The sequence below is a fragment of the Bubalus kerabau genome, chromosome 7, assembly GCF_029407905.1.
Source record: "Bubalus kerabau isolate K-KA32 ecotype Philippines breed swamp buffalo chromosome 7, PCC_UOA_SB_1v2, whole genome shotgun sequence".
NCBI classification, from domain to species: Eukaryota; Metazoa; Chordata; class Mammalia; order Artiodactyla; family Bovidae; genus Bubalus; species Bubalus kerabau.
In genome coordinates this window covers 29795356-29814512 of record NC_073630.1, presented here as the reverse complement: position 1 = coordinate 29814512, position 19157 = coordinate 29795356, and the positions used below count along the sequence as shown (strand labels likewise).

Sequence of the window (19157 nt, the reverse complement as noted above, 5' to 3'; positions counted from 1 at the left end):
CAGAAATTTCCCTTTTAGGTACTTATTTTTCCCCAGAATATATACTATGCCCTGTATAAGATTAAGGCTGTCCTAAATCTAGCCTCTCTTTATATAAAGAGTATATACAAGATTTAAATCAATTAGACTTCAGTAAAAATTTTTAAATGGTAAAAAAGAGAATAACTCAGTGATAAAGCTTCAATATTGCTTACCACATTCCCCAACACAATCAAATGCAAACCATTGTGATCATCCTCTCCCAACATCTTCCTGCACCAAAAAGAGAGAAAGAAAACAATTAGACGGGGTTGGTAGAGGCAAGCTATTCAATTTAGAATGGATAAACAAGGCCCTACTATATAACACAAGAACTATATCCAATCTCCTGGGATAAGCCATAATGGAAAAGAATATTTTTTTTAAAGTGTGTGCATGGGTAAAATTGAGTCACTTTGCTGTAACAGCAGAAGTTGGCACAACATTGTAAACCAACAATACTTCAGTTAAAAAAAAAAAAAAAACAGTTAGAAAAGTGAAATGTTTTAAAATTTCTTCTGTGGTCAACTTAGCCATCTCAAATATGCTGTTGGTCAAATCAAATTAATTTTAAGTGAGTGATATTATTAAAAGAAGGCCAGGAGATTACTTAGTCCTGTTTTAGTAGACCACGTTTTTGAATATTAAGTTCAGTAGTCTCTAGAGTGATGCAGGTTCAAACCCTGAATTGGGAAGATCCCCTGGATCGGGAAATGGCAACCTGCTCCAGTATTCTTGCCTGGAAAATCCCAGGCAGAGGAGCCTGGTGGGCTACAGTCCATGGGGGTCACAAAGAGTCAGATGTGACTGAGCACACACACACAGTCTCTAGACTCAGTGATAAATGTTTGACTGAAAATTCAGATTGTAGCCACAGTAGAAAGCACTGTGATTAATGAACAAGTCCTATTTTTTTTTTTTTTTTAATTCCCTCCCTGGTGGCTCAGACAGTAAAGCATCTTTCTACAATGCGGGAGACCTGGGTTCGATCTCTAGGTCAGGAAGATCCCCTGGAGAAGGAAATGGCAATCCACTCCAGTATTCTTGCCTGGAAAATCCCATGGACAGAGGAGCCTGGTAGGCTACAGTCCATGGGGTCACAAAGAGTCAGACATGACTGAGCGACTTTCCTTTCCTTTCCTATTGTTTTTATGCTGCTCTCAATAATAATTTTTTCATGTAAAACTATTTTATCTTTATTTAAATTACTTTTCTTTCTAGATATAGTTCAGTTATCTGTATTTGGAGAATAATGATGTATCAATTCACATTGTAATTCATACAGTGAGTAAAAGGCAGAACTCATGGTTCAGAAAATCCTTACAAGCTATTAAAGTTATCATCTGTCCTTATCCGGAGATTAAAAGCCACTTCATAGGAAAAATACCTATAGCCTTCACATTTTTAAATGTTTCATGAAATTTTGTTTTTTCAGATAGGGCAGGCTTGCAACAGAATCTTCCTAAAGTAAGGTGACCGATTTTTTAAATTAAGTTTTAAAAGCTTGTGGGGAAAAAAGGATCTTTAAAATTCTGGAGACTATTTACAAAACATTGGTTTCTCAAAAAATATGTTTGAAATTTGAGATGAGTGGGTATGTGGAGAAAAGAATAATACTTCCTGTACACATTCTCTGGCATTAGCATGATGTGTGTAACACTAAGTGAACTTTATTGCTAAAGATCACAGAGTACCCAGCCTCTTACATATACTTAATATAGCATCTATTTCTACTGGAGAGAAAAAAGCAAATATTTTTAATTAGTGAAATGAAAGATGACTGAGGATGAGTCACCATTGTGATGGGGAGATGAGAGATCTTTATCATTGTCCTTCTCTGGACATTCTACTTTTCTCACTGATTTTTCTTTGCGAAAAAGTCAAGTTTGCCACCAAGATCTGCTCTATAAGTTATACCTCAAAGACTTTTGTTCTTCTATTCTCTCAGACTTAAAGCTTCAGCTCCAGGGCAACCTTAGTAATTATGGCTGCGCCCAGAACAAGGAACCGGGCATTTCTAGATCTTTAGATCACAGTAGAACCTGTCATACAGCTTGAAGACTTGACAACAGAGGTCGGTCCTGCTCGCCCTTCACAGCAGGGCAGGGCCTGGAAAAGGAAATAAGAACAAGGACAGTGGAGTGTTACAATTGAGTGTCAGTGAAATAAGCAGTGCCTTTGCACTTGTGTTCTAATGCTTGGAGACGATTACATAACCCATGCATAGAACATGTATTTTAATTATGGTGTGTCTGTGATAAAATTCTAATTTTCTGCTTTCCCAGAATAGTTACTGAGACAAACACTTCCCACAGACTTCTCAGTAGCAAAATAAAAATGTGGGTTGAACCGAGGATAAAATGTTTGATGAGTTTTAGAAAAGTAATCTATAGGACATATCAACTGGCTCATTGATTTAAAAAAAAAAAAAAAAAAAAAAAACAACTTCTATTCAGGGTTCTACCAGTTTTCTTAAAATAAAGCCAATTGAGAATTTTTATCCTAAACTACTAATTCTCTGTATTTCTCTTTTTTGTTGTTTGTTTTCCTGCAGTGATGAATCTAACCTTCCGAGCATGACGTTGTGTATATAATGGTCCACTTTTTATATTTATAGTTGAAATTGGATTGCAGATTGTACAAGTCTGAGATATGTTTACATGTAGCTGCTTCTTCCTGTTGGCTGTAGTACACATATCCATCTTTTCTTCCCTTACATCTAAAATCGGGCAAGATGTGAAACCAGTAAGAAACCTGCAGAAAATATAGATCAGTATCTCTTTATCTTATGTGAAGATATGGACCCAGTGATAGAAATCAATTGTTCTTGCTATTTTCCTACCTTGGGCTTGTTAATTGCATGGTCAAAAAAAGCGCCATGAGATAGTTTACATGAAATTGTGACCAAATATGAACTCAAAGCTATGAAAATATACTATATGGACTGAGTTTAGAGTTTATCATCACAGCCCTCCTCACCTTTGCTGTTCATACCCACACCACCCACTGAAACTGACTAAAGAGCATGATTGTGTGCCAAGCCTGCTTGCTGTGCACCTTCAGATGCTAGCATGCCGCGTGATGAGTCATTTGATCACAATGGAGCTTTTATTTCTTTTGTCATCTCAAGGGGGTTACACCGTGGCTTATTGCCAAAAAGTGATAAGGTGGCGGAGAGCGCACACACAAATGGTCTTGTATTTTACGGGCGCTGCGGTCCCAGCTACAGATCTTCAGCTTCCAGGATTGTGGGCTCATGTGGCCTCCTTGGTTAAAACGTCCAGGGGCTGAGCTAGTTGCTGACACCAGTTTTCCTTGGGCTGCCCTTGGCAGTGAAGACAAGGATAGAGGATTGGTTCAGGCTCCTGCGCTGTCTCTCGTGTGACCAAGCAGAAAAGAGGTTTACAAAAAGGCAGGCACCCAGAATAGTGGACTTTTTTTTTTTTTTTTAATAAACCAAATTCCAGCAAGTGTTAAAATGGGTGCGTTTGGAAAATGACAGAGGCGTACTGCACTTCTTTGGGGTAGGAGGTTCTTGGAATGGCAGTCTCTGTTGCTGAAGACAAAGCATGTGTACATCTCACCAAAGCTTGGGTTGCTGAAGAAATCACAAATCCCAGGAAGCGGGTGGATGAGACAACCTTTCCTGAAGATGTAGGAGAATTCACCCTACATTGTCTACAGAAGCTGATGTGAGAGCATGCTCCCATCCAAGATCCAACCCGTGCTAAACATTTTCTACAAACTTCTAGAAACAGAACAATATTTTCCATTCTTTTTAATACTTGTTTCTTTTAGCCCCAGGAATATTCAGGAAACTTTTTTTTTCAGCTTTTGTCACATTTATTTTGAACAATTTTTTTTTTTTTTTTTGTCTTCAAAGCCTTGCAACTTGGTACACCAACGGTCCAGATGAGCTTTTGCTAACTTCCCTCTTGTTCTGAATAATTGAGGAGAATATAAAAGAAGCTCCACTTTCAGTTCAGTCATTGTAAAGCATCAAAGTTAAGCCATTTTTCAGTACTTTTTGACTTTTTTTGTAGGATGACTATAACATACATAGTGATTATCAGTTGATAAAGTCAAGATTTGGTCACATTTGATAGTATTAACTCATTTCTATTTCTTGTAGTTCTATTTAGATCTAAGTTGTATCTATATTTTAAATTTCTTTTATCTTTTTTATATTTCTAAATGTTTGTCTTATGCACAGACCAAATCTGAGATCTCAGAAAGCTGTGAAATATAGTTGCCATTAAGAGTATTTTTTCAACTACTTGCTCAAAAGTTACCTAATTGTATTAGACGGAGCATTTCTTTGCACAGGAAGAGTTGCCAGCGTGTTTTGAAATGACTTGTTCTAGTGGAAGGGTTACGTCAGGAGGGCATCATCAGTGACAGCCAGTCTTCCAACCCATTAGACAATACAGTTTCTCATTTCGGGCCGTTTTGTGGGAAATTTTCTGGTTTCGTGTATAGGTTTTCACCAGCAGAAGGGAAATGACCTCACCACTGGCTTCTGGGGACAACAGTTAAGATACGATTGTAAGACAGGGATCCTAAGATCCTTATGATCTCTCTCAGATTATATAACCAAATGCTCAGTTATACAAAATGCCTTCTTTTTGTTTCGATTACGTTTTCGAGAATTGAAAGATGTTTGAACGAATCTATCAATCCAGTTGGTAACATTTCTAGTAACATTCCACACTCCGAAACCAATTCAGCATTTTTCAAACAAAAGAGGGCATTTTCTACCCATCTCTTGTATGAGCTGGCTAGGATATGGTGTTTTTTCAATGTCTGAAACAATTTGTCTTAAATGGTTTGGAAAAATGAACTAAAGCGGGTAAAGCTACAATCTCTTCAGGAGAACAAACAGTAGTGTCTTGAGAAAAATCTGGTGGCTATATTTCTTCCTGTCTATCTTTCTTTCTACTCCTCCAGCAGAAAGGGGAATCAAGATGGATCACTATTTAAAACTTGCACAGCTTCAAAAGAGAATACCTCAACATCAAAAGAGAAACATTTCACGTACAAAAAATATATATATTTTTTAAACATGGCCCTTTAGAATACTGTTCTATCCTATGTGTATATTGAGGTTTTGCTCTATAACTGATTTGACAAAATTGATTTTTATTCCATGATTAAAGGAAGCTGTAAACTTTCAATATATTTATTTCTTTGGGGAAAACCAAAGGACCGTGGTCCTCCTCTTTGTTCCATGGAATTACTAGGTCTTAACCATCTTGCATAATTTTCAGCTTTTGTTATTAAAATATTTTAAATCATCCATTTTGTTATCAACATAGAAAATCCTCAAGTAATTGCCTAATGAACTCATGAATGTGTCTGCTGATATATGTGTTGGCAGATACATATCTTTCTTTAAGTTTTCTTTCTTTTAATTTCTCATTGGATAGAAGATTAAGAAAAAATACATGAGAGACACATTGAAAATAAGTCAAGATCAGGTTCTATTTCTGATAGGCATCTTTTAAGAATGTCAAATTGGTATGTGTTTTAGCTTTTAAATTGTTTTCCATTTATGTTGGTGCTAATGTATTTCTCTTTCTTTATGGAAAATGCAATTCTACTATGGATAATTTCATTTCTCTGTTTAACAGCATTCCTAAACTGTTAGTGTGTGATTTTAATTTTAAAGTTTATGGATTTACTATAATTATGGTTCAATGACCAGTCTTTCTTAATGTAAAAGAAAACAAAACAGTGTATCCTTAGATGATGTGTATTTGTTTGGATTGTGGATCCTCTTATTTCATGTTCATTTCATGTATCATATGCCTTTATCAACTTTCATCTTTTAGCTTATATAATTTGATTGAGTGACAAAACCAACATTGGACAAATCTGCATACATTCATAGAGTACCTGACACATAAATATGCTGAAATTTTTCTTCTAGTTTTCATTTTCATTATGAAAAGCAGTCATGAAAGGTTTTTCTTATTTGATTTCATAGAAAACATGAGAATATCTTTAATTTCTACCAGAAATTATCTGTTCTTAAACCTTGTGCATGATGTTCTGATGAGACAGTAAGAACTCTGATTCACCCAGTAGTTCAATCTATATATGCTTTGTCTACTATATGTATATATATATACACACACACCTCTCTGCTAGTTTGGAAATGATCAAATCACAATGATCAAATTAGGACATTAATGGAAAAATTAATGGAAATTAAAGGAAAAAATAACTGGTATCATATCTTTATCACTTAGAAAACATGCTTAATTTTCTAAAGTTTTATTTTTAATGTTTCTATTGTAGCATAAAAAGTTAACACAATATTTCATTCTTTTTTTTTTGACCATTATATATAATCTTGCCCAGAAATACACAATGCTTGTTAAGGTGGGTGATGTTTTTATGTCTCCTAATAAATGATCATAGGAACATGCAGATATTGATATTTGAAATCTTGTTTTTCTCTACTTCTTGATAATGAATTTATATTAATAGTTACTATTACCAAAAATGAACTTTTAAAATTTTTACCAAAACAAACAAAAACCTTGCTGTATCTAAAAAGTCAGGACCACAACAACTTAATCTTATATTCTCAAGAATAAAGATTAAGAACAGTCACCTGTGATTCTGGCTGTTAAAACAATTCATTCCTAGTGGAATTAACATACTTGACCAGTTATAATTCTGCTAAGTTATTTTAGAATATAAAGACCTTCAGTCCCTAATCTTTCCCATTTTTGTTGAAATAGCTTCATATCAGCTGGATTTACTATATGCCATAGCAGAGATACCCTTACAACTTAAATTTTAAGTGGATTTTGTTTTTGCTAATTCAATACTGAAACATTTTAATGGCATTTCTCATTTTTTAATGTATTTAAATGCAGAAGTTATCCTATGCTGCTTATTGACAAAACTGTCCTTTGGGGAATAAGAAGACTTTTTCAACCTGACCTATTACATTTGATTTACTGATAACAAAGTACCAACATTTCTCAAAATGCAGTGGATATTCTCATATATCTCAGAAATATTAATAAATTGGATTCACAAAAGAATGTCTTACATATCATTGACATTTATGTGAATATTCTTTATACTGTTGTAAATGTTTCATGCAATTTAATAACATTTTTAAAAGATGTATGTATCTGATTTTCCTTTAGAAAATATATTTTTATTTGTATTTTTTACATTTTAAAGTTCATCTCTATGTGCAGCTATTTTTATATTGCCAAAAAAAAATCACATAAATACAAAATGAGAGAAAATGCAAAAAAAATATTTTGGCAAGCATTACACTGCATATTTTTCTTACTGTTTTGTGGGCCAGTCTCATGTAATTGATTATTCTAAGAATGTGTTGTGTCTTACCACTGTAAATATGGCACAAACCTGTTTTTCTTGATAGTATAAATAATTGAAAGATTGAATTCTCCCTGTTTGATTTCTTGTTTCATTTCACGATCATTTCTCCAGCTGAGATTACGGAATCAAAAGACACAAGTGGTTTTTGATTTGCAGCCTGGAGATAACTGCCTTGTGTTCAGTTTCTGATTTGTTTTTATTTGCTTTTTTAACTTGTTTTCAGGGTTCCTAGTTTGTGAGAAGTTGATCTTCATAATTATTTTTACACTATTTATGACTTATTTTCATAATGTAAAAAGTGTGTAATTATTACAATATTAATCCAAACATGGTCATGAATTGTATTGTTATAAAGCTTTATTGATGTTCACGAACAGCGCGGTCTGTCTTCTCTGATTTAAACACAGTCCATGAAGAATTTTATTCTACTTTTCTACAGAACTGTAACACTACCATTCAACTTAGCGCTCAGCTATAGTGATTTTCTGGAAAAAAAAAAAAAAAAAAAAGACTCATACTTTCTGTTAATTAGATAGTAAAAACTATACTGAGCCTCTCCTCCAAGTTCACTTTTCTTCCAGAACCATCCATCTTGAATTAAACTCCCTTGTATTCAGTTGACTCTTACCTGTGCCACATCACATCAGGGATTCGAGTGTAGTACCTAGCAATCACATCAATGTATTGAATAATGAGTGACTGAATGCCTCTCTAAGGCATCAGTTATTTTTGGGTCCTCACTAAAAGAGCCCTCGTCTTTCTTGCCCTTACGCATAGTGCTCGATGCAGGTGACAGTCGTGTGTTAGTCGCTCAGTCGTGTCTAGCTCTTTGTGGCCCCATGGACCGTAGCCCACCAGGTTCCTCTGTCCATGGGATTCTCCAGGCAAGAGTACCATCGCCACCCTTTTAAACACTCTTTCCTTTAGTTCCTGTATCATGTCCCTTCACTCTTGTTTTCTCCTACATTAAAAAAAAAAAAATTTATTCAAGTATAGTTGAATTATAATGCTGTATTAATTTCTGCTGTATAACAAAGTGATCAAATAATATGCATATATATATACATTCTTTTCCATTATGGTTTATTACAGGATATTGAATATAATTCTTTGTGCTACACAGTAGGACCTTGTTATTTACCCATTCTATATGTAAGTTTGCATCTGCAAATCCCAAACTCCCAATCCTTCTTTTCCCCATCCCCTCCCCCTTGGAAACCACAAGCCTAGTCTCTGTGTCTGTGAGTCTGTTTCATAGTTATCTTCATTTGTGTCATATTTTAAGTTCCACATATAAGTGATATCATATGACACCTGTCTTTTTCTGACTTACTTTGCTTAGGGTGATAATGTCTAGGTCCATCCATGTCACTGCAAATGGCTTTATTTCATTCTTTTTTATGATTGGGTGATATTCCATTACTCATGCTATATATCCATCATATATATACCACATGCTGTCTATCCATCCATCTACCAATGGACATTGAGGTTGCTTCCATGTCTTGGTTTTTGTGAATAGTGCTGCTGTGTTGCATGTATCTTTTTGAATTATAGTTTTGTGTGGGGGCTTCCCTGGTGGCTCAAATGGTACAAACATCCACCTGCAATGTGGGAGACCCCAGTTTGATCCCTAGGTTGGGAAGATCCCCTGGGTGAGGGCATGGCAGTCTGCTCCAGTACTCTTGCCTGGAGAATCCCCATGGACAGAAGAGCCTGGTGGGGTCACAGAGAGTCGGACACGACTGAGCGACTAAGCAGACACATGCCCAGGGGTGGGATTCCTGAATCATATGGTAGCTCTATTTTTAGTTTTCTGAGGAGCCTCCATACTGTTCTCCATAGTGGTTGTACTGGTTTACTTTCCCACCAATAGTATATCTCCTGCTTTTCTTTCTCATTTTCTTTTGCCAGCTCTTTCCCCTCTTCCTGACCATTAAATGATAATCCTCAGGATTCTGACCTCCATGCTTCTTTTGCTCTTCTCCACCATATTTTTTCCTCCAGGAAAGCTCATTTACTCCCACAAAGATCAAGTTATTATTGGCAATGCAGATTTTCTTCTGACTTCCAAACCAACTATTACAGACACGTCTACCTGGATGTCCCACAGGCTGTCCTCATCTTCACATCTGGTTCTTTTCCAAGCTTCCATATTATAGTGAATGTACTGTCCCCCACCTGCCATCTAAGCAAACATGATGGAAATGTCAGAATCCCTCTAGACACCACCTGCCTCTCGTTACCCACCCACTGCTGCACACATAAGCATCTAATTACCAAATCCCTTCAATTCTATCTCCCTAATATCTTTTGAGATCCACCTCCTTTCTCCTTGTCCCCATTACCATTGTGTCAGTCTAGGCTTCCCCCAGTTCTTTTGGGGGGACTTTTAGAAGAACCTTCTAAGTGGCCTCCCTGCCTCTAATAACCAACTCCCCTCCACCTCATCATACTCCATGTCACTCTGAGGGTAATGATAGATTTAAAGAAAGCAAATATGGTCATGTCTTATTTATGAATTTATCTATTTCACTTCCTATAGACTTTGAAGTAAATTAAACAAACACTTAGAAAGAAATGAAATACATACATTTAAAAACAATCAAGAAAACCAGACTTAAACAAAGTTCAAGGTCACAAAGTTGTAGTGAAAAGATATGAGTTAAAATTGTGTGACTCTGAGCTTCCCAGTGTCCATAACAAAAAAAGAAATATGTCAATAACATGTTTACATCATCTGTAAAGTGAAAATACTACTTCCTCAAAAGAATCAAAGCTGATTGACAAGAAATACCTTATGTGAGATTTCTCATGGAGGGTGCTATTGTTTAGGGCACAATTACAATGAACCCAACAGCAGATTTTTGTAATGTTCTTCATTATACGTCAAGTGCATGTGCCAAAACCGTCAATGAAAACAGTTATTCAGAAGACTAACCATGCCATTCCCTTGCTTAAAATCCTCTGTGGTCCCCCACTATCATGCAGATATTTACTTGAGGATAAAGTAGCAAGCCCTTTGTGATCCCACTCTGCCTAGCATCATTTCCTGCTGGTCAGCAACCCTCACCCCATGTTAAACTATATGAGGATCCCTTTGTCTGCTTCCTGGGCCTGAAACAGTCTCCCTCCCATCCTCACCATCCATCTGAAGAATTCTTGCTCTTTTGTTAAATTTTTTGCAGCCAATTGAGCTGACCTTCCTCTTTTCCCCATGGGGGCCCAGTGTGCAATAGCCGCAAACAGCAGCCTTCTTGGTGGTGTGCGCAGCCTGTGGCCTGTATAGGCTGCCCTAAGGGACCTTGGAGACAACTTCTGGTGGACATTTATAATTGGCATGCTATCTCCAATCTAGGCTCCAGACGGGTATGCATGGTGCCTTTGGAAAGCCCCAGGGCACAGTAGCCATTAAACATTATGTTAGATGAAACATTATGTCCATCCACACCAAGCTGCAGAACAAGGAGCATGAGGTTGAGGCCCTCTGCAGAACCAAGTTCAAGTTCCCTGGCTACCAAAAGATCCACATCCCCAAGAAATGGGGATTTACTGGTTTAATGTGGATGAATTTGAAAACATGGTGGCAGAAAAGCAGCTCATCCCAGGTGGCTACAGGTCAGACACATCCCTAACCATGACCTCTGGACAAATGACAGTCTCTGCAGTTAGCAGGGAGAAGGCAATGGCACCCCACTCCAGTACTCTTGCCTGGGAAAATCCCATGGATGGAGAAGCCTGGTAGGCTACAGTCCATGGGGTCGCAAAGAGTTGGACACGACTGAGCAACTTCACTTTCACTTTTCACTTCATGCATTGGAGAAAGGAATGGCAACCCACTCCATATTCTTGCCTAGAAAATCCCAGGGACGGGGGAGCCTGGTGGGCTGCCGTCTATGGGGTCACACAGAGTCGGACATGACTGAAGTGACTTAGCAGCAGCAGCAGTTAGCAGAGCCTTAGTGCCGTCCCTTCCTTACTCATAGTTTTTGTTGTGTGCTCAGTCATGTCCGACTCTTTGTGACCCCCATGGATTATAGTCCGCCAAGTTCCTCTGTCTATGGAATTTTCCAAGAAACAATATTGGAGTGGGTTGCCATTTCCTACTCCAGGGGATCGTCCTGACCCAGGGATTGAACCCACGACTTCTGTGTCTCCTGCATTGCCAGGCGGATTCTTTACCACTGAGCCACCTGGGAAGCCCCTCCTTAAGTATCAGTTCAGTTCAGTTCAGTCGCTCAGTCGGGTCTGACTCTTTAAGACCCCATGAATTGCAGCACACCAGGCCTCCCTGTCCATCACCAACTCCCAGAGTTCACTCAGACTCACGTCCATCGAGTCAGTGATGCCATCCAGCCATCTCATACTCTGTCATCCCCTTCTCCACCAGTAAATCCTACTTTTCTGTCAAAAAAAGAATTCTTGCTCTTTCAAGACCCAATCCATGTGTCAACATCCTAAACACCCCTTCCTGCCAACTTTAAATTCTCCCATCTTCTATGCTCCAATAATTACTTTTACTTGTCACGGCTGAAACACTTATCAACTTGTTGATAATTACATGTTTATCTCTCTCCTCTACTGGATGGTGTACCAAAGATGAACCCAATTTTTATAGATTTTCCGTAAATATTTTCAAATGAATAAATGAGAGACAAAAGTTACAAAAACAACAAACTCACTTAGACTTACCTATTTTATTAATGCACATAATGGATAAAGCACCCATCTTTCCTGGGTGATAGGAATGTTTTTGTTCAATGAGGTGACTCTGGGTGGGCTCCTGGATGGGGACTGATCATCAGAAAGACAAAATCATGATTAGACAGCTTGGAATTTTCAGGCCTAACCCCCCATTCTTATGAGAAAAGAGAAGGGCTGGAAATCGAGTTAATGTCTTTGATGAACCACCATAAAATTCTAATAGTACGGGGTTCCGAGAGCCTCTAGGTTGGTGAATGCATGGAGATTTGGGGAGACTGATGGACCCAAAAAGGGCCTGGAAGCTCTGTGCCCATCCCACATACCTTGTCCTATTCATTTCTTCCATCTGGCTCTTCATCTATATCCTTTTATAATCAATTAATAAACAGTAAGTAAACTTAAAAAAAAAATTATCTGGCCTTACCTCTCATCATTCTCTCTCCTGTACTTTTACAACCTGCCCTTGTCTTTCAGTTCTTCAACCAAGCTCTTCTCTGTCACTTCCAGAGCCCCAGTCTGTCACTTTTTCATCCCTTCTTCACCTAAAACCCCACTTCACCTCCCCAACTCTTATCTATCCTTCGTGTCTCAATTTAGACATTCTTACCTCTGTGCTCCCTTTGCATTTTGGATTTAATTTCTCACAGCACTCCCATGGTACTGTTCCACAGAGAGTCTCTGTTGTTTACTCTTTAGTTCTGAATGTCCAGCACAATGCCTGGCAGGGAGTTGGCACTCAATAAATATCTGTTGAATAAATAAGTGGAAGAAAGCAATAACCCACAAGGATACAGAAAAGCCATCCAAGGATATTATGAGCAACTGAGTGTGAAAATATGAAACAGTGAGAGTACAATTCTTGCTAAAAATTGCATGATTATTCCATTAACTCAGACATGATAACAGAGTTCTATAGGCCTGTTCTTGTCTGTTCTCTTACATCAATATCGAATCAATATCAATGTCAAATAGTGAAAGCAAAAAAGACTTAAGGGATCTATTCGTTATTTCTTTTGGATCAAGTTGTGTTCCCTAGAAATATCTTATGATCTAGTAATGGGTATTCCACCAAAAAAAAAATCATTAAATATAAGAATATGTACTGGAATGTCCATGAAAAGGATAAAGGATATAGTCTCCAGAGAACACTTTGGAAAATGCTGCTCTCCAATAGTACTTGATCTAAATCAACACCTGCCACAGCTCAGACATGCAGGAGTCTGCATGCCTGTGTCTTGTAGCTCAGTCAGCATTCCTATCACAGGGGCTGCTCCAAGAAGCGACTCTCCTCAAAGCTGTCCTCGTCCATACACCTCACCCTCTGGCATGCTTTTCCACTCCACCTTCTCATCTTCATTGCTATCCTCAATCCTGGTTCACGTCTCCACTCTAAAATGTACTCGGATTCGCTTGAATTGGAACTTGATTTGAGTGTCAACTCAAATCTATCATTCAAGGCAATGACAAGAGCCAAGAGTAATAAAGTCCCATGTGGAAAACGTGTTTCAGCAGAGCATACAATAGGCAGCCAACCAGACACAAACTTTTCTAGCTAATTTATGAGTTTGTACTTACAAGTGGAAGGGCAGGTTGGAATATGAGAACAAGAAAAGCAGGTGAACCACGTTTATATTGAACCTGTATATCAAGTCACAGACTGAACAGACAGGCACATTGACGTTGTCAGACTGTGGAAGAAAGAGCTGTTGGCTCCACCTGTGGCTGAAATGATGGGTAGATAAAACATCAACTATCTGAGCCGCGTGGTGTTGAATAACTGTGGAGTTTCCTATTCAGTCTCCCTTTCATAAAATATGAGTCAAAACAAACATAAACCAATGTAAGGGATAACGGAAAAATTGGTTCAAAATGTTGGATGAGAGAACTTATCTTTAAAGATTTTAGTGACATATTTTGCACTATTTGCTACTTTAAATTTACTGTCCACAAAACACTGTCATAATTAGCTCTCACTTCTCTTTTTTAATTCATCTAACCATTTTAGCAGTGCTCTGAGAGTTCCACAACAGTAAAGATACCTTTTCTACTTTAAGGGCCAAAGGACTCATTGATTTTAAAAGAGTACTTTCCTCCCTGACTCATCACCCCTCCCAAAAATATAGGATAGGGAAAATAATCTAATTATGTTATGCTCTTGATACCAAAAAAGAGGGAGGGAGAGGAAACACATAACAAAGAATGGGGAGACTGAAATATAGCATTTGATAAAATTCAATAGCTATTCCTGATAAAAATTGAAAAGAACTGAGTTTCCTTAACATGATATAGGCATGTATATTAGAAACCTACAGCAAATATCTTTCTTTTTTACTTTTTGTTTTGGCCATGCCACACAGTTAATAGGATCTCAGTTCCCCAACCAGGGATGGAAACTGCATCCCCTGCATTGGAAGGGCAGAGTCTTAACCACTGGACTGCCATGGAAATCTACATTGTTCATTAAAAAAAAAAAAACAAGAACATTTTCTTGGGAATTCCCTGGCAGCCCAATGGTTAGGCCTCTGCACCTTCACTAGAAGGGACCCAGGTTCAATCCTTGGTTGGGGAACTAAGATCCTGCAAGCCATGCCTGGTGACCAAAAAAAAAAAAAAATCACCACAATCTTACAAACATGTTTCTTAATAGCAAAATGTTAGAAACATTTCCTTTAAAACCAAAAACAAGAAAAAGATATTTAATATCACTACTGCTACTAAACATTGTATTGAAAGTCTCAGTCAATGCAATCAGAAAATTAAAAATGAAGCAAAAGTGTTAGAAAGAAAGAAACAAAACTGCCTGTGTTCCTTGTCTCTGGCAGCTGTAATAAATTAGCAAAGTTTAGTGGCTTGAAACAGCACAAATATATTATCTTATAGTTCCATAGTTTGGAATCCAAAATGGGTCTCATTGGGATAAAGTCAAGGTGTTAGCAGGTCAGCATCCCTTTTTGGTGGCTCTAGAGGGAGAGAAAGACGCATCCTTGGATTGTCCAGCTTCTGGTGGCTGTCCGCACCCCTTGGCTCATGGCCTCCTTCCTCTGTCTTTAAAGCCAACATCAGGCCAATTCTTGAGGCTGCCACCTCTCTGGTTCTCCCTTTTCTGCCTCCCTCTTCCTCTTTTAAGGACCTTTTGATTATACGCGTCTACCTGTATAGTCTAGGGTTCACCCTATTGTAAAGTCAGGTGGTTAGCAAACTTAATTTTTCTGCATCTTAATTCTCCTTTGGTGGATAGCATAACATATTCATATTTTCCAGAGATTTAGGACATGGACATCTTTGGGGATTCATTATTCTGCTCACTACATGCCATTATTCACAGATTATTTGAATTATTTGATTGTGTATATAAATAAATTCAAAGGAACTGATAATTTTATCAGATTTTGTAGTATTGTCATTTGCTAAAATTTTTAAGTAGTTATAGCACCAATGTTTTTTGTAAAATAAAGATGCCATCTATAGCTCATACCTTTCTCATGCTATACTAGTAAGAATACTTGAAACTCTTCTCAATATGGTCATATTTAAATTTTATTGACTTCTATTCATCTTCAAAATATTAAGCTATCTGAGGATTTCCTGAAAGAGCATGTGACCGGCTGTTATTTTACATACTGCCACACTGAATCCTCATAATGGGGAGAAGCAAATATTATTCTCTCTCTTTCACAAATAGAAAAGCTGTGACTCAGAGAAGTTGGATCACTGGTTATCCAGAAATAAGTGACCGCATGAGTATCTTAATGCAAGACAAACATTACAGCTCTGGGAAGTTCTGCCGCTGTACAGTTCCATCTCTCTGCCTTCTTGGAGGTGCTTGGTACCACCACCATTTCTTCCACCCTGAACTGACATGATTGCATAAGTGACTAGTGACGGTAAACAACAATAATATCGCTTTAAATTTACATAGCGTTTTGTGTACTTAAGCCGTCATCATATCAATTACATCTGATTCTCACAACATACAAGATGAATAGCAGTATATTAATATTTTATGTGAGAAAATGATTCAAAGAGGAAGATTGGCCCAGATGACACAGTTTTTCCTAGCAGACCATAGAACCAGAGTCTCCTAACTTCTAGAACACTGACCTACACCAAGAAATATAAGTGCAAAAACCCGCAAAACACACAATATTCCAAAAGCCTTTTTAACGTGTATTTCCATGAGATGTTTGGGGGCAGGAAATAATCTATTCTAAAGTCTCATCATTTTCTTCTGAGTTTATTTTGAGGGGGTTATATTAGGAGTAAATTATTTCTAGAATGTTCTTAATTGATGTTTGAAGTCTTTCTTGGCATTCAAAAGGCAAGTCATTTAATGTTTAAGAACTCAGTTGCTGGAGTCAAAAGCCTGTATTTGAATCCTTGTTTGACCCCTTACCATGGCAATTTATCTCATCTCAGTGGGCTTCAGTGTCCTAGTATGTAAAATGGGATTCATTTCACTCCCTCGAGGTACTGAGTTCATAATACAGGCTTCCCTGGTGGCTCAGATGGTAAAGAATCTGCCTACAATGTGAAAGACCTGGGTTAGATCCCTGGGCTGGGAAGATCCCCTACAGGAGGGCATGGCAACCCACTCCAGTACTGGAGAATTGCCTGGAGAATTCCATGGACAGAGAAGACTGGCGGGCTACAGTCTCTGGGATCGCAAAGAGTCAGACGTGACTGAGCGACTAACTCTAGACTAGACTAGTGACTTAATACATACACAGGCTTAAGTCAGAGCCTGGCCTGGAGTCAGTAGTAGTAAGCACTAGCTATTATTCTCTACAGAGTAGAAGCCTTGCGTATCTATTATCTTAGTGAAAGATTACAGCGATTAGAAGGTTCCAATCTATATTCGTTGCTAAAAGCTAAGTGCTTTCTCTTGCATTTCAGTGATGCCTTTACTGTCACAAAAGCATCTGTATAATGTAAGCACCGACTCCGATAGGAGAGCTAATGAGAAGGATAAGTAGTTTTCTTCTCCCCTCAACCCAGCTTTATTGAAATATAATTGACAAATAAAAATTGTATATATTTAAAGTATATAATATGATGTTTTGATATATGTATACATTTTGAAATGACTGCCAAAATCAAGCTAATTATCAGATTCATCACCCTACATGGTTACCATTGGTGTGTGTGCATGATGAGAATACAGTATTATTAATCATAGTCATTAGATTCTACATGAAACTGTACTCTAGACCTCCAGAATTTATTCATCTTACATAACAGAAACTTTGGACTTTTTGCACCCATTTTGCCTACTCCTTAGACCCTGGAAACTACCATTCTACTCTCCACTTTAATAAGTTCAACTTTTTTAGAGTCCACATATAAGTGAGATCACACAATATTTTTCTTTCTTATTACATATCACATCTTCTTTATTCATTCATCTGTTGATAGACACTTACAGTGTTTCCATATCCTTTCTTAAAATTGTATTTATTTATTTATGGCTGTGCTGGGTCTTTGTTGCTGCACAGGCTTTTCTCTAGTTGCATCGAGCAGGGGCTACTCTCTAGCTGCTAGAGCTACTCTCTGGCTACTGGGCTTTCACTCCAGTAGCTTCTCTTGTTTCAGAGTATGAGCTCTAGGGCACATGGGCTCAGTAGTTGTGGTTCCCAGGTCCCAGAGCCCAGGCTTAAGAGTTGTGGTGGAAGGGCTTAGTTGCTCCAGGCCTGTGGGATCTTTCCAGATCAGGGATCAAACCCTTGTTTCCTGCGTTGGCAGGTGTATTCTTTACCACTGAGCCACCAGGGAAGCCCCTCCATATCTTGACAATTGTAAATAACACTGCAGATAGTTTTCCTCTACAACTTGAGTTCAAAAACAATGCATATCACCACTAGTTTATTATTGACAAGGGAAATACATGGGACTCAGGAATGAACAATGAGAGGAAAGACTATCAAGAGACAGCTGCATTAAGAACCACTGAAGTAGAGGCATTTTGGTACATTTTCACCTGTGTGGTTTGCACAGTGTAATCAAAGCTGGACAAGCTAGAATTCCAGTGTCTTTCTTGAGCAGTTCCACATGCCAGAACACTGAACTTTTGTGTTCCGAGGTTGGCACTACACAATGTACTGTAATAGTAACAAAGACAAAGAGATTAACACCAAGCTTAGGGTACTGAGACTTTCATGAAATAGTCTCTTCCTGTTTAAGTTAATAGTGCAGAATTTTATTGACACTCAATAAAGGTTAACTCATAAACTCTTCTGTCATATAGCAGTTCAGTTCACACTTGTGTTCTCTTAAAGACATTTGCATTTTATCTAAAAACCAGCTAGCACTGAAGCTCAGCAAGAAGTCAGTAAGTAACTCCAATGATGTTTCCTCTGCAGAGGCCATGCCTCTCACATGCAGTTGAGCTATTTTCTGATACTAGCAATAGGTTCACAACAAACCAAGAAAGCACTCTTGTTCAAGGTCCTTCGAGGCCAACGGCTTGAATCTAAGGGATCTTCCAACCCATCCAAACCTAACTGGGTTCTTAGTTTAATATCACATGGGCCCTGTGACCAAACTCTACTCCATCAGTTCAGCTCAACAAAGAGTCACAGAAGTTGCTATCAAGGTCTGTAAAAATAAGACACAAAGGGATTCTACAAGTACAGAGGTAATAGTAATAGCTGTCATTTAATGAGTGTGCACCGCCTTCCAGCATGCTAAGTCATCACAAACATTATCTCGTTTATATCACCCTGGGATTTAGATATGATTTTTTAAATTTCATTTATGTTTATTTTTGGCTGTGCTGGGTCTTCATTGCTTGACGTTTCATTCTGGGCTTTCTCTAGTTGTGGCAAACAGGGGCTGCTCTCTAGTTGCGGTACACAGACTTACGGCTGTGGCTTCTCCTGTTGAAGAGCATAGGCTCTAGGGTGAGAGGGCCTCAGTAGTCGCAGCGCAGGGGCTTAGTTCCTGGACCAGAGATAGAACCTGTGTCCCCTGCATTGGCAAGAAGATTCTTAACCCCTGGACCACCAGGGACCAACAACAGAAACCACTGGTCTCAGTTTACACACTACAAAACTGAAAGAAATCTTAAGTGA

At 38.1% G+C, this 19157-nt stretch overlaps 1 long non-coding RNA gene and 1 other non-coding gene across 9 annotated transcripts in view; one reads left to right on the top strand and one right to left on the bottom strand.

Annotated features, from left to right (window-relative positions):
• Positions 1-19157, bottom strand: part of LOC129657598 (uncharacterized) — a 42214-nt gene that overhangs the window by 2762 nt on the left and 20295 nt on the right. For 3 of the 8 annotated variants that reach the window (XR_008716873.1, XR_008716869.1, XR_008716868.1), the window contains 3 exons: positions 12698-12837; positions 12079-12180; positions 195-252 (listed from right to left, as the gene is read on the bottom strand). This is a non-coding gene — a long non-coding RNA (uncharacterized LOC129657598). Of the gene's footprint in view, positions 1-194; positions 253-7727; positions 7872-8014; positions 8348-9484; positions 9575-12078; positions 12181-12697; positions 12838-19157 lie in introns of those variants that run through there. The other 5 variants (XR_008716871.1, XR_008716872.1, XR_008716874.1 and 2 more) reach the window with 5 other exon arrangements.
• On the top strand, positions 10569-10703 carry LOC129658211 (small nucleolar RNA SNORA70). Its single transcript, XR_008717311.1, has one exon. It is a non-coding gene; the product is annotated as a small nucleolar RNA SNORA70 (small nucleolar RNA).